The sequence below is a fragment of the Pipistrellus hanaki genome (assembly GCF_964339955.1).
Source record: "Pipistrellus hanaki genome assembly, chromosome: 1".
NCBI lineage: Eukaryota > Metazoa > Chordata > Mammalia > Chiroptera > Vespertilionidae > Pipistrellus > Pipistrellus hanaki.
The window spans coordinates 107,728,391-107,742,369 of NC_140503.1; positions in this window are offsets into that span (position 1 = coordinate 107,728,391).

The following is a 13,979-nucleotide window of genomic DNA, read 5'->3' on the forward strand; positions in this document are numbered from 1 at the left end:
GTTAGACTGGTGGGATTGGCCTGTACCTGGGTTTAGCAACCTCAGTACTTGCATTCTGGCTAGGAAAAAATTCAGAGCCAAGACTCAAACTATAAGAGAACATTTCCTTATAAACTATGGAAGTAGAAGGAACTTGTAGAAGAAATGGGCTTAGGAAACAAATTATAGAGGCAAAGTAGGATTCTAGTGATAACCAGAATGGGAAACTAAGGTATCTTCCCCAAGGTTGTGTCCCGAGATGCCAAATAATGAGCACCTCGGACCAGAAGATTTAAGCAAAGGTGTGGAAAATTTATTACAAGCTGATTTAGACTCCCTGCATGGGGAGGAGGCCAGGTGATGGATTGGCAGTGAAGCCAAATATATAGGGGTATATAGTTGCTACAAGCCTGCTCTATATTTACCTGTGTTGCCACCTGATTGGTTCCCTAAATTGTTCTTGCCAAGGAACAAACCTGAACTTTCCCTATTCCTATGCATCAGTTCATCTTATTGTTGCAGACCCTCCCTAGTTTCACATGCCTCCTGCTCTGAGCCCAAAAACATTCTACTATTTGTGCAAGGTTGGCTCCTGTGATTAGGCTTGTTCAAACTGCCGTGTCTTCCCCTGCCTATGTTCCACTGGCCTTTGTTTTCCACTGGACCCCTGTCAGTCTGCCCTGTCAGCCTGTGTGTCAAGCTAATTTGCTCTCATTAGGACCTTGGGAGTGAGGAATGTAATGATAACTTTCCTGGAAGGAAGGGGAGGGGGAAAAGGAGAGGTAAGAAAGGGGAAGGGGAAGGAGAAAGGAAAGAAAGAGGAGGGGAAAGAGGAAGTGAAAGAAGCAGGTGTGCTACCGGAGAGAGAGCACACTGGATCCTCTGTCCTAAGGGTTTTAAGAGTGGAGATTTTAGGGGAGGCCCCAGGGGAGGATCACAATAGACCAATGTTTCCCAAACTTCTCTCATGATGAGAATCACCTGGTGGATTGTTAAAATACAGATTTCTGAATCCCAACTAAGAAGTGCTAAACTAGAATTTTTGGGAACATATAGGTAAAATTGTATACTTAGTGCTCTGTCTTAGCTCTGTCTTAGAGCACTATTTAAGTATACAATTTTACCTATATGTTCCCCAAAATTCTAGTTTAGCACTTCTTAGTTGGGATTCAGGAATCTGTATTTTAACAACTTCGGAAGGAAACAAGATGGCGCCCGAACAGATGGACTCGTACTGACCCTGGTCCCAGAACAGATAAAAGCAGCGTCTAAGTCGCTCAGGGAATATTGATTGGCAGCTAAGGGGCAGTGGAACTCTAAAGGAAGGTAAGGAAGGATCCGCTAAGGATTTCCTGACCAAGCAGCCAGCACTGCGGTGGCGGCAACATCTCCCAAAGCTACGGGCTCAGAGGGAAGGCTGCGCCATCTTACCAGGAAAGGAGGATATTCTCTGAGGCCTGGAAAATCCCACAGCAGAGGAGACCAACGAGCAGCTGTGATGCCCCCATCGGAGCAAACACGTGGATTCAAGGGAGTTCTTCGATCACCCACTGAAAGGAGAAGGAACACCACATAACCAGACATCCTGAAAAAAGAGACCATGGGGAGACAAAGAAATAGCCAGCACATGAAAGAAAAGCAGGCATCACCAGAAAAGGAAGTAAACGAGTTAGAGGCAAGCAACCTACCAGAGCAAGAATTCAGAGTAATGATCATAGGATGGCTAAAAAGAATGGAAGAGAAATTTGACAATAACCAAGAAGAAATGAGGAAGAACCACGAGGAATTGAAGAAGAACCAAGAAGAAATGAAAAATGACATCGCTACCATGAAAAACTCAATAGAAAGCACCAAGAGTAGACTAGATGAAGCAGAGGACTGCATCAGTGAGCTAGAAGACAAGATGGAAAAAAATACCCAATTAGAGCAGCTTCTAGAAAAAAAAAAAATTAAAAAACAGGAGGAGAGCCTACGGGAGCTTTGGGACAATACAAAACAAAATAACATTCGAATAATAGGGGTTCCAGAAGGAAAGGAAACTGAGGTAGACATGGAAAAAGTATTTCAAGAAAAAATGACAGAAAATTTTCCTGAGATAGAGAAGAAAAAACCCACACAAATCCAAGATGCTCAAAGAGTCCCAAGCAAAATGAATCCCAGAAGACAGATGCCTAGGTACATTATAATTAAATTGGCAAACAACAACGACAAAGTAAGAATCTTAAAAGCAGCCAGAGAGAAACAGAAAGTTACATACAAAGGAACCCCCATCAGACTAGCAACTGATTTCTCAAAAGAAATTTATTAGGCCAGAAGGGAATGGGATGAAATATACAAAGTCATGCAAAGGAAGGGTCTGAATCCAAGAATACTGTACCCAGCAAAGCTATCAATCAAAATTGAAGGGGAAATCAGGAGCTTCACAGACAAAAAAAGACTGCAGGAATTTATCTCCACCAAACCAGCAATGCAAGAAATGCTAAAGGGTCTACTGTAAAAATAAAGAAATAAGAAGTGAAGAAGGAACACGGGTATAGAATAAAAATGGCGTCAAATGAGTACCTATCAATAATAACCTTAAATGTAAATGGACTAAATGCTCCAATCAAAAGACATAGGGTAACAGATTGGATAAGAAAACAAGACCCATATATCTGTTGTCTACAAGAAACCCACCTCAGAAAAAAAGACACACAGAGACTGAGGGTGAAGGGATGGAAAAAGGTTTTCCAGGCGAATGGAAATGAAAAAAAAAAGCTGGAGAAGCAATACTTATATCTGACAAATTAGATCTCAGAGTGAAGGACATAACAAGAGATAATGAAGGCCATTTCATAATACTAAAGGGAACAATCCAACAAGAAGAAATAACCCTGGTAAATATATATGCACCCAATACAGGAGCACCCAAATACATAAAAAAACTGCTGGAGGACATTAAGGGAGAGATTAATAGCAATACAATCACAGTAGGAGATTTTAATACCCCACTGTAACCCTTTGACAAATCATCTAAACAAAAAATCAGCAAAGAAATATCAATCCTAAATGACTCACTAGAGCAGATGGAATTGACATCTTCAAAACATTCCACCCCAAAGCCACAGAATACATTCTTCTCAAGTGCACATGGGACATTCTCAAAGATAGACCACATTTTGGGACATAGGCAAAGTTTCTTCAAGTTCAAGAAGATAGAAATCATATCAAGCATCTTCTCAGGTCATAGTGGCATAAAACTGGAAATTAACTACAATAAAAATAATCCAAAGAAATCAAACACATGGAGACTAAACAGCATGCTATTAAACAAGGACTGGGTTACCAGAGAAATCAAGAAAGAAATTAAAAACATCCTGGCAACAAATGACAATGAAAACACAACAATCTAAAATCTATGGGACACAGCAAAAGCAGTTTTGAGAGGGAAGTTCATATCCCTACAAGCCTATTGCAAAAAACAAGAAAAATGGTAACAAATTATCTAACTCTAAAACTCAAAGAGTTAGAAAAAGAGCAACAAGAAAAGCCCAGTGTAAGCAGAAGGAAGGAAATAACAAAAATCAGAGCGGAGATAAATGACATAGAGACCAAAGAAACATAGGTAAGATCAACAAAACCAAGAGCTGGTTCTTTGAAAGGATAAACAAGATAAATGAACCTCTAGCCAGGCTAACCAAGAAACAAAGAGAGAGGACCCAAATAAACAAAATCAGAAACAAAAGAGGTGAAATAACAACAGACCCCGCCGAAATACAAAGGATTGTTACAAAATACTACGAACAACTCTATCCCAACAAACTGAACAACCTGGAAGAAATGAACATATTCCTAGAGAAATACAAACTTCCCAAACTCAATCAGGAAGAATCTATATATCTCAATAGAACAGTGACTTGGGAAGAAATTGAAACAGTCATCAAAAAGCTTCCAGCGAACAAAAGCCCAGGGCCAGATGGCTTCACAGGAGAGTTTTACCAAACATTCAAGGAAGAACTAAAACCTATCCTCCTCAGACTATTCCAAAAAATCCAAGAGGAAGGAACACTTCCAAACTCCTTCTATGAAGCCAGCATCACCCTAATACCAAAACCAGATAAAGACAACTCAATGAAAGAGAATTACAGGCCAATATCCCTCATGAACATAGATGCCAAAATCCTCAATAAAATTCTAGCAAATCGGCTCCAGAAGAACATCACAAAGATCATACACCATGACCAAGTAGGATTTATTCCAGGAATGCAAGGATGGTACAATATCTGCAAATCAATAAACGTGATACATCATATAAACAAATTGAAAGATAAAAATCATATAGTCATATCAATTGATGCAGAAAAAGCATTTGATAAAATCCAACACCCTTTCCTGATAAAAACTCTCAACAAGGTGGGAGTACAAGGATCATACCTCAACATAATAAAAGCTATATATGATAGCCGAGACCGGTTTGGCTCAATGGATAGAGCGTCGGCTTGGGGACTGAAGGGACCCGGGTTCGATTCCGGTCAAGGGCATGTACCTTGGTTGCGGGCATATCCCTCTCTCTCATCGATGTTTCTAGCTTTATATCTCTCTGCCTTCCTCTCTGTACAAAATCAATAAAATATATTTAAAAAATATATTTTAAAAGCTATATATGATAAACCCACAGCTAACATCATACTCAATGGGCAAAAACTAAAGCCATTCCCTCTAAGAACAGGAACAAGACAAGGATGCCCACTCTCGCCACTTCTGTTCGACATAGTACTGGAAGTACTAGCCATTGCAATTAGACAAGAGGAGGAAATAAAAGGCATCCAAATTGGAAAAGAAGAAGTAAAGTTATCCTTATTTGCAGACGACATGATATTGTATATAAAAAACCCAAAAGACTCCATTAAAAAACTAATTGACTTAATAAATGAATTTGGCAATGTAGCAGGATACAAAATTAATACCAAGAAATCCATGGCATTTCTATACACCAACAGTGAAATTACAGAAACAGAGACTAAAAAAGCAATTCCATTTACCATCACACCAAAAAAATTAAGATACCTAGGAATAAATTTAACTAAGGAAGTAAAGGACCTATATGTAGAAAACTACACGACACTGAAAAAAGAGATAGAGGAAGATGTAAGGAGATGGAAGAACATACCATGTTCATGGATTGGTAGAATCATCAAAATGTCCATACTTCCTAAAGCAATTTACAGGTTCAATGCACTCCCCATTAAAATACCAACGGCATATTTCACTGACCTAGAAAGAACTCTCCAAAAGTTCATTTGGAACAATAAAAGACCCCAAATAGCCACAGCAATCCTGATAAAGAAGAGTAAAGTAGGAGGGATCTCAATACCAGACTTCAAACTATATTACAAAGCCACTGTTCTCAAAACAGCCTGGTACTGGCACAAGAACAGACATATAGATCAATGGAATCGAATCGAGAACCCAGATATCAACCCAAATCACTATGCTCAATTAATATTTGACAAAGGAGGCACGAATATACAATGGAGTCAAGACAGTTTCTTCAATAAATGGTATTGGGAAAATTGGACAGATACATGCAAAAGAATGAAACTAGATCACCAACTTACACCATACACAAAAATAAACTCAAAATGGATACAGGACTTAAACATAAGATGGAAAACCATAAAAATACTAGAAGCATCCACAGGCAGCAAAATCTCAGACATATGCCAAAAGAACTTCTTCATTGATACTGCCCCTAGGGCAATGGAAGCTAAAGAGAAAATAAACAAATGGGACTACATCAAAATAAAAAGCTTTTTTACAGCAAAAGAAACCATCAACAAAACAACAAGAAAGCCCACGGTGTGGGAGAACATATTTGCAAATAACACCACTGATAAAGGTTTAATCTCCAACATCTACAGACAGCTTATACAACTAAATAAAAGGAAGATGAATGATCCAATTAAAAAATGGGCAATGGACCTAAATAGAATATTTTCAAAAGAAGACAGAAGGAAGGCCAAAAGGCACATGAAAACATGCTCAAAGTCACTAATTATGGAGAGATGCAAATCAAAACAACAATGCGGTACCATCTCACACCTGTCCGAACGGCCAACATCAACAAATCAACAAACGACAAGAGTTGGCGAGGTTGTGGAGAAAAGGGAACCCTCGTGCACTGCTGGTGGGAATGCAGACTGGTGCAACCACTGTGGAGAACAGTGTGGAGTTTCCTCAAAAAACTGAAAATGGAACTCCCATTTGACCCAGTAATCCCACTCCAAGGAATATATCTCAAGAAACTAGAAACACCAATCAGAAAGGATATATGCACCCCTATGTTCATAGCAGCATTTGGAAACAGCCTAGGTGCCCAGCAGCAGATGATTGGATCCAAAAACAATGGTACATCTACACAATGGAATACTATGCTGCCCTAAAAAAGAAGGAATTCTCATCATTTGCAGCAACCTTGATGAATTGGAGAACATCATGCTGAGTGAAATAAGCCAATCAATGAAAGAGAAACACCACATGACCTCACTCATTTATGGATAATAAAGAACATTATAAACTGATGAACCAAAAGATAGATATAGAGACAGTAAAGCAACAAGCAGACTGTCAAATTACAGCGGGGTGGGGAGGGAGATCTGGGGGAGATAATAGATCAACCAAAGGACTTGTATACATGCATATAAGTACAACCAATGGACATAAAACTCTGGGGGGAGAGGGTATGCATGGGAGGGAGGGGGGCAAAAAAAATCAATAAAATATATTAAAAAATATAAAAATTAAAAAATAAAAATAAAAAATAAAATTAAAAAAAAAGAATGATGTAAAAAAAACACACACACGCAAAAAAACAAACAAACAAACCATACAACAACTTTACCAGGTGATTCTCATCATGAGAGAAGTTTGGGAAACACTGCAATAGACCAGTGTTTCCCAACCTTCTCTCATGATGAGAATCACCTGGTGGAGTTGTTAAAACACAGATTCCTGAATCCCAACTAAGAAGTGCTAAACTAGAATTTTTGGGAACATATAGGTAAAATTGTATACTTAACTAGTGCTCTAAGACAGATTTTATATACAGAGCACTAAGTTAGGTATGCAATTTTACCTATATGTTCCCAAAAATTCTAGTTTAGCACTTCTTAGTTGGGATTCAGGAATCTGTGTTTTAACAACTCCACCAGGTGATTCTCATCATGAGAGAAGGTTGGGAAACACTGCAATAGACTATTCAGCAGTTTTCCATGTGAGTCCTTTCAAGTTCCTGATTCACTGGTTGGTGCCAGGCAGGGGGTCATTATTAAATACATCTGGTCTTGAGGTCAACCATGGGGTCGCTTGTAGGGTTTTACTGCTTTTCTGGAACTGGAGCTGAAATACAACTAAGGTCTAGATGTTATCTCTATGGAGGAAAAGTCAGGGGGTCCAAACTACAAGACTAGTGGTATGCTAAGGGAGGAAAGGTCAGCCTAGGGGTGAGGTTCCACCCTAAAACTCCCTTGCTGGGCACCCAGGACTTTCTGCCCTAGTGACCTTCTGAAGCTAGCCTATTGTCCTTGCTCTGCTCATGGCTGTCTAACTGCCTATCAAAACTCCACTCCTCCATCTTCACATAGCGTCCTGCCTGTGTGTTTATACATTGTCTTCCACTTGTATACGTAAATCTCTGTGTCCAAATCCCCATTTTTATAATGGCACCAGTTATATTAACATGCTGTCCTAATTTCTAGCGTGATATCTTTCTGTGCTATTATTCAGCCCATTATAGGTAGTATGTGTGACGGATGTATCTACATCGAAGTACAGGGGATCTCTCTACCTTGAACTGCCTGTCTTTTGGAAAGGACTTTGTCCCAGCTGGAGACCCTCCTTTTGTTATTATGAAGGTCCTCAGCACTCTCCCTGAACACTGGTGTGTTATTAGGGAGAACTGGAGAGACTGGATTTTATACTGCCTGAGTCTCTGCAATGAATGGCAGATCAGGGAATCTGGGTTCACTGCTCCAGCCTGCAGAGATGAACTGAGGGTGTTGTGTGCATGTTCAATGTGTTCCTGTAAAATAACAAAGTTTCTTCATTGTCTTGGGACGTGGCTTTTGCTTTGGACTCAGGAACAACAGAGTTCTATTTATTTGCAAAAAGGTTTGTTGTTGGAGGAATTAATGGGCCAGATTTCCCAGACATGAGTGGGAATGAGGTGGAGGTTCTTGGGGTGCCACTGAAATAATCCTTTTCAGAAGCTTCAGTGGGAAGATGGGATGTGGAAAATTTTATTGGCATGAACTTACATTCCTTAGTTTCAAATGTCCCATTTCCCCCAAGCCAGTTCTGGAAAAGGGGCACCTGGGAGTTCAGCAAAGCTAGAAGGAGGGCCAATGACCAGAGTTTCCATTCCATGCTGCAACCAACTGTGGTTCAGCATCCAAGCTAATTAAGGTCTATTAGTCCATGTGTGGAGTCCAACATACTGTGCACCACATGGGCACGAGGAGAGCACCCCTGCCACAGGAGTCCCAAGAAGGAGAAGAGAGAGAGAGCTTCCATTGTTTAGAAGTTTAAATATTCATGTTTCTCGAGCTTGCAGTGGCTATGCCCATTCTGGCCATTAACTAGCTGGAAGGTGTGATTGACAGGTAAGTAGGTAGGGTCCTGGAAAATCAGGAAAAAGGCCTTTTTTTTTTTCTTTATCCTGGCCTTCCACAATTTATGAGAAGCAACTGGCAATTAAACCTCAAGATCGTTGGCTCCTCTGTGGGACAAGATAAGCTACTCTCCAGGCTACACTCTGTTATTCCCTTCCTCTCTGCTGTTTTCACAACTCAGAAAATTCGCACCAAGGAGTCTTTAAAAAAAAATTTAATAAATCTTTATTGTTCATATTATTACAAATGTTCCTCATTTTTTCCCTCCATTGCTCCCCTCCACAAAGTTTCCACCCCTCCCTCTGCCCTTTCCCCACCTCCCATTGTCCTCATCCATAGGTGCACAGTTTATGTTCAGTCTTCCCGCACCCCCCACTCCCCTTTTCCCTGAGAATCGTCAGTCCACACCCCTTCCATACCTCTGATTCTATTATATTCACCAGTTAATATAGTTCATTAGGTTTTTTAATTCCCTTGGTTTTTATATTCACTTGTTAATAGTTACGTATTTGTTGTTCATAATTTTTAGCTTTATCTTCTTCCACTTCCTAAAGAACCCCCTTCTGCAATTTATATAATCCTAGTTTGGTGGTGATGAACTCCTTTAGCTTTTTAAAATTTTATTTGTGAAGCTTTTTATCTGGCCTTCGATTCTGAGTGATAGCTTTGCTGGATAGAGTATTTTTGGCTGTAGGTTCTTGCTATTCATCACTTTGAATATTTCTTGCCATTCCCGTCTGGCCTGCATGGTTTCTGTTGAGAAATCAGCTGACAATCGAATAGATGCTCTTTTATAGGTAACTACCTGCTTTTCTCTTGCTGTTTTAAATATTCTCTCTTTATCTTTTGCTCTTGGAATTTTAATTATGATGTGTCTTGGTGTGGTCCTCTTTGGATTCCTTTTGTTTGGGGTTCTGTGCGTTTCCTGGATTTGTAAGTCTATTTCTTTCACCAGGTGGGGGAAGTTTTCTGTCACTATTTCTTCAAATATGTTTTTGGTATCTTGCTCTCTCTCTTATTCTGGGACCCCCATAATTCTGATGTTGGTTCACTTGAAGTTGTCCCAGAGGCATCTTACACTATCTTCAATTTTCTGGATTCTCTTGTCTTCTTGATTTTGCGGAGGAGTGTCCTCTGGCTCTTTGTGTTCCAAATGTTTGACTTGATTCTTGCGATCTTCCAGTTCGTTTTAGGACTCTGTGTAATATTTTTTATTTCAGACAATGTATTCTTTATTTCTAGTTGATCCCTTTTCATATCCTCATAGGTCTCTATTTTATCGGCCTTTTCTAGGAAATTCTTGAAAAACCTTATAAGCATGGTTTTGAACTCTATATCCAGTTGATTTTTGTCCTCCATTTCTTTCATTTGTGATCTGTTTCCTTGTTTTGGCATTTTTGCTGTTTCCCTGAGTTGGTAGGGTCGCTTTGTGGGCTGGGTGTTCTATATGATTCAATGGGTCAGCCTCACAGTTGCCTGATGTGGATACTCTTGGTACATTCCTTTGTGGACTGTATGTATAGCCTTGTTGTAGTTAAGTCTTGATTATTGTTGGTATCACTGAGAGGAACTGAGCTCCAGGACAGTTGGCTATGAGGATCAGCTGTGGCTATGCCAGGAGACAGCATTATTCAACTAGACTTGGAAAATTGCAAAAGCCTCTGTGTTCAGCTTAGTTGGGGCAGAGTTTCAGGGTGGAGCCTACAGCCTTGGCTTCCCGTCAGCCCTACTTTATGAGGTTACTGAGTCTCAGTGTTCCTCAGTGTCCTTTGGTACTGGCTGCAAGCACCTCTGAGAGAAAGGTGCCCTTGAGTTTCGCCCACTACCAAACAGTCTAGTCTCTCCCCCAATGAGCCCGGAAGTGGAGTTCAGTGCAGTTGGAAGTGGGGTTAAGAAAAGTCTGGAGCTTTGTTTTCCTTCCCGCTAGGGCAATCCAGCAGCACAGTCAACAGTCTGTCCTCTGTGCACATTCAAGTGCACACCCCCAGGGCTCTGCCTTTTGCCGCTCCCCTGAGTTTCCACCTTACAGTCCAGAGTCCCTCCATATGAGCCTGGGTTCCCAGGGTCTGGCCTAGAAATGGGGTTTAATGCAGTGAGAACTGGGGTTCAGCACAGTCTGGAGCTTTCATCTCCTTCCCACTAGGGAATGCCAGCCAGGCACTTAGCCACTCCCTCCTCTCCAGCTCTGTCCTCTCCCCACACGTGCACCGTGTCTCTGTACCTTGTACCTTAGGCTTTTACAGCTCCTCTGATTATCCTTCTGGTTTTCTCTTTCCTTCTAGTTGTAGAATTTCCAGTCAGTCAACTTTCCTGTAGTCTTGAATAATGTCCATTTTGTATTTTATTTATATTTTTTGAAATTGTTGAGTTAGGTTTTACCTATGCCACCATCTTGGTTTCTTCTCCCATTCGCACCAAAGAGTCTTTAGTCCTCTTTTTCACTCCCCTTCAAACAAACCTCTTTTGAACTCTTCATAACCTTTGCTCTAAGCATGTTTTACAGGCTTAATCTGCCAGACTGTCTCCTGGAAAGTAAACTAACTGTAACTTTTCAAGACATCCTGGCATCTGCTCAACTTCATTACAAATCCTCCTCCTTTCCTTGTCACCTAGCAACAGCAACCTGTAACTCTTTAAAAATGGAAGCTGCTCTTTGTTTCCTGCCCTATATTGACTGGCAATACTTGTTCCTTTACTCACCTGGAAAGCAAAATAAACTGTCTCTCTGCATCTCTTCTTTTAGTTGTGATTTTTTTTTCACAGCCCTTGTCACGGGCCAAACCCTAACAGTACCTCCATGTCACTCAGACCTTTACTGGGCATGGCTCTAAATTGCCTTTGTCTATTCCCTTCCTCCATCAATCAACAGGGAACAGACTTGGAGAATGTTAAATGCAGCTTTTTGGCAAAGCTGTATAAATGCCTATATTATTTGGTCTCCCCTTTCACTCATTTCCTGTTAAATAATAACCAGGTTATTGCAATGGCTTCAAGTTCACAGAAAACTTACCTTACTGTTAAGTCCTTCCTACCTCTCAACAATGAAGTGAATAATGCATCCCTTCTTCAAGGTTCTGCTACACCTGGAGCCCTGATACATGCAGCCCACAGGAGGAAGGAGAGGGCTACAGACTGCTCAAGATTCTTGCTTTAACTCATAGAGTAACTATTATATTAGTTCAGTGTTGGTCTATGTAGGGCGTGGAGGAAGGTTTGGTTCACTTTTAAGTCTTTCTTGAGGCTCATTATACTAGTAGCTTGTTGAAAGCCTCTGGGGATGTGTTTTCTCCCCATTTGACCCTTGGTGTTGCTGTTTGCTTTTGATAAGGTTTTGGAAAAATTGTGTAATTTAACCAAGGTTATTGGTTTTACTTTCCTGGTGCTTCTTTAATTAGGCTGCAAAAAATTCAGGTTTTTGACATTCAGAACAAGGGTAAGAGCTGTAGGTAGGTCCAAACTTTGAATCACTAAAGACCTAGGTAACTTTCCTGTACCCAATTAGCATTTAAATTAGAATTTATCAACTTGGCTCTGTATGCAGAATTTTCTGTTCTTTTACCTTTTCCAAACAGGAACCACTGGAATGAAGGGTTATCAGTATATTAACAAAAGAGTATAGTTAGTAATCAAATACATTCATCTTCTTATCTTGTGTTCATTAAAAAAAAAATTTACTGTTGAAAGTATTACAAATGTCTCCTTTCCCCCCATTGACCTTTCTCAGTCACTCCTGCCTCCCAGCCTGGCCCTCACCCTGTTATTATCTGTGTCCATTGGTTGTGCTTATATGCATACATATAAATCTTTTGGTTGATATCTTACCCCACCCTTACCCCCAACCCCATCCCCACTTTCCCCTGCCTTCCCTCTGAGGTTTGATGGTCTGTTCAATGCTTTTATGTCTCTTAATCCCCATATATATTTTTCTGAGCCAAGGGATTCTCCTTCTCTTCTGAATTCCAGGATAGTCACCTAATCGCTTCCCTAGGCAAACCGTGGTCGGCAAACCGTGACTCGAGAGCCACATGCGGCTCGTTGGCCCCTTGGGTGTGGTCTGTGTTAGAACCACTTCTTCAAAATAGACTTGCCCAGGCCGAAAACTGACTTCTGCGCATGGGCCAGGAAGTTTCAATTGCACTGTATGTGCGCGCCCGCACGTGGTGTTCTGTGGAAGAGCCAGACTCAAGAGGCTAAAGAGCCGCAAGTGGCTTGTGAGCCGAGGTTTGCCGACCACTGCCCTAGGCTATGTTTATGGTGCAGCTGATACCCTTTGATTCATTATGCAGAGGACAGTTGTATTGTTCTGAGGATGGCTACATCTACCTAGGTGTATCCCTTTTGGGTTAATTTTGGCCATTTCCTTACTGCATTCTGGAGGAGGTTTCCATCTGGGAAATGTAACCAGTGAAGACATTGGGAATGGTATATGAAAACCAGCTGCCTCAGGCTCTGCTGCTGTGAAACAGGAGAGACTTCTGACAAAGTACGACTGCTGAATGACTCAGTGTTTGTGCCACATGCTATGAGATCACCCATAGTACAAATGAGTTTAAGGTACTGTAATGTTTGGGGGTGTTTCAGAAATCTGTCTCTTAAAACAAATATGAGATAAGAGGATTCTGCTTATAGTGAATGGTTAGTAAAACTTGGAGATGGTTAGTAAAACAATTCCTGTAGACACTGTTGGTAAAACAATACACTGTGGGAAAAACAATTCCTTAGACACTATGGGTAAAACAAAATGTAGTATAGATAGATTATATAGGATAAGATTGATTAAATGGGGGGGGTGCTTTTTCATCAGGAGGAGATGCTCTTCTCAGACAAAAATACATAATCCTTATATCTGGACTGATAGCCAGCCATATGCACTATACTGCCAAACTGGTCATTAAAAAATTGAACTGCTTTCTTAGACCTTACACCAAACAGCAGTTACTCTTAAAACTCCTCCTCAGTCCCCACTTTAGGTTATGCCCTCACAGTTCACCCAGATTTGGTTCTGATTGGTTTGTTTTTATGCCAGTCAGTGTCTCTGGGCCTATCAATGGGCCTGATCGGAGAGGTGAGGCTTATCAGCAGCCCCACTGGAGACCAGAGAGAAATAGAGGCATGGCTGCTGGCCATGAGAGAGAGAGAGAGAGAGAGAGAGAGAGAGAGAGAGAGAGAGAGAGAGAGAAGGGCTGATCAACAGCTACCACGGAGGCTATGGATCAGACCCTGGTTTCTTTGGGCCTGATCTGCAGCCCCTTCAGCAATCAGTGCTGTATGGTGGAACCTGCAGCAGTGGCAGTCAGTGCTAGGTCACCATGTCAACCCAGCACTGACTGCAGGACTGACTTCTGGTTGGTT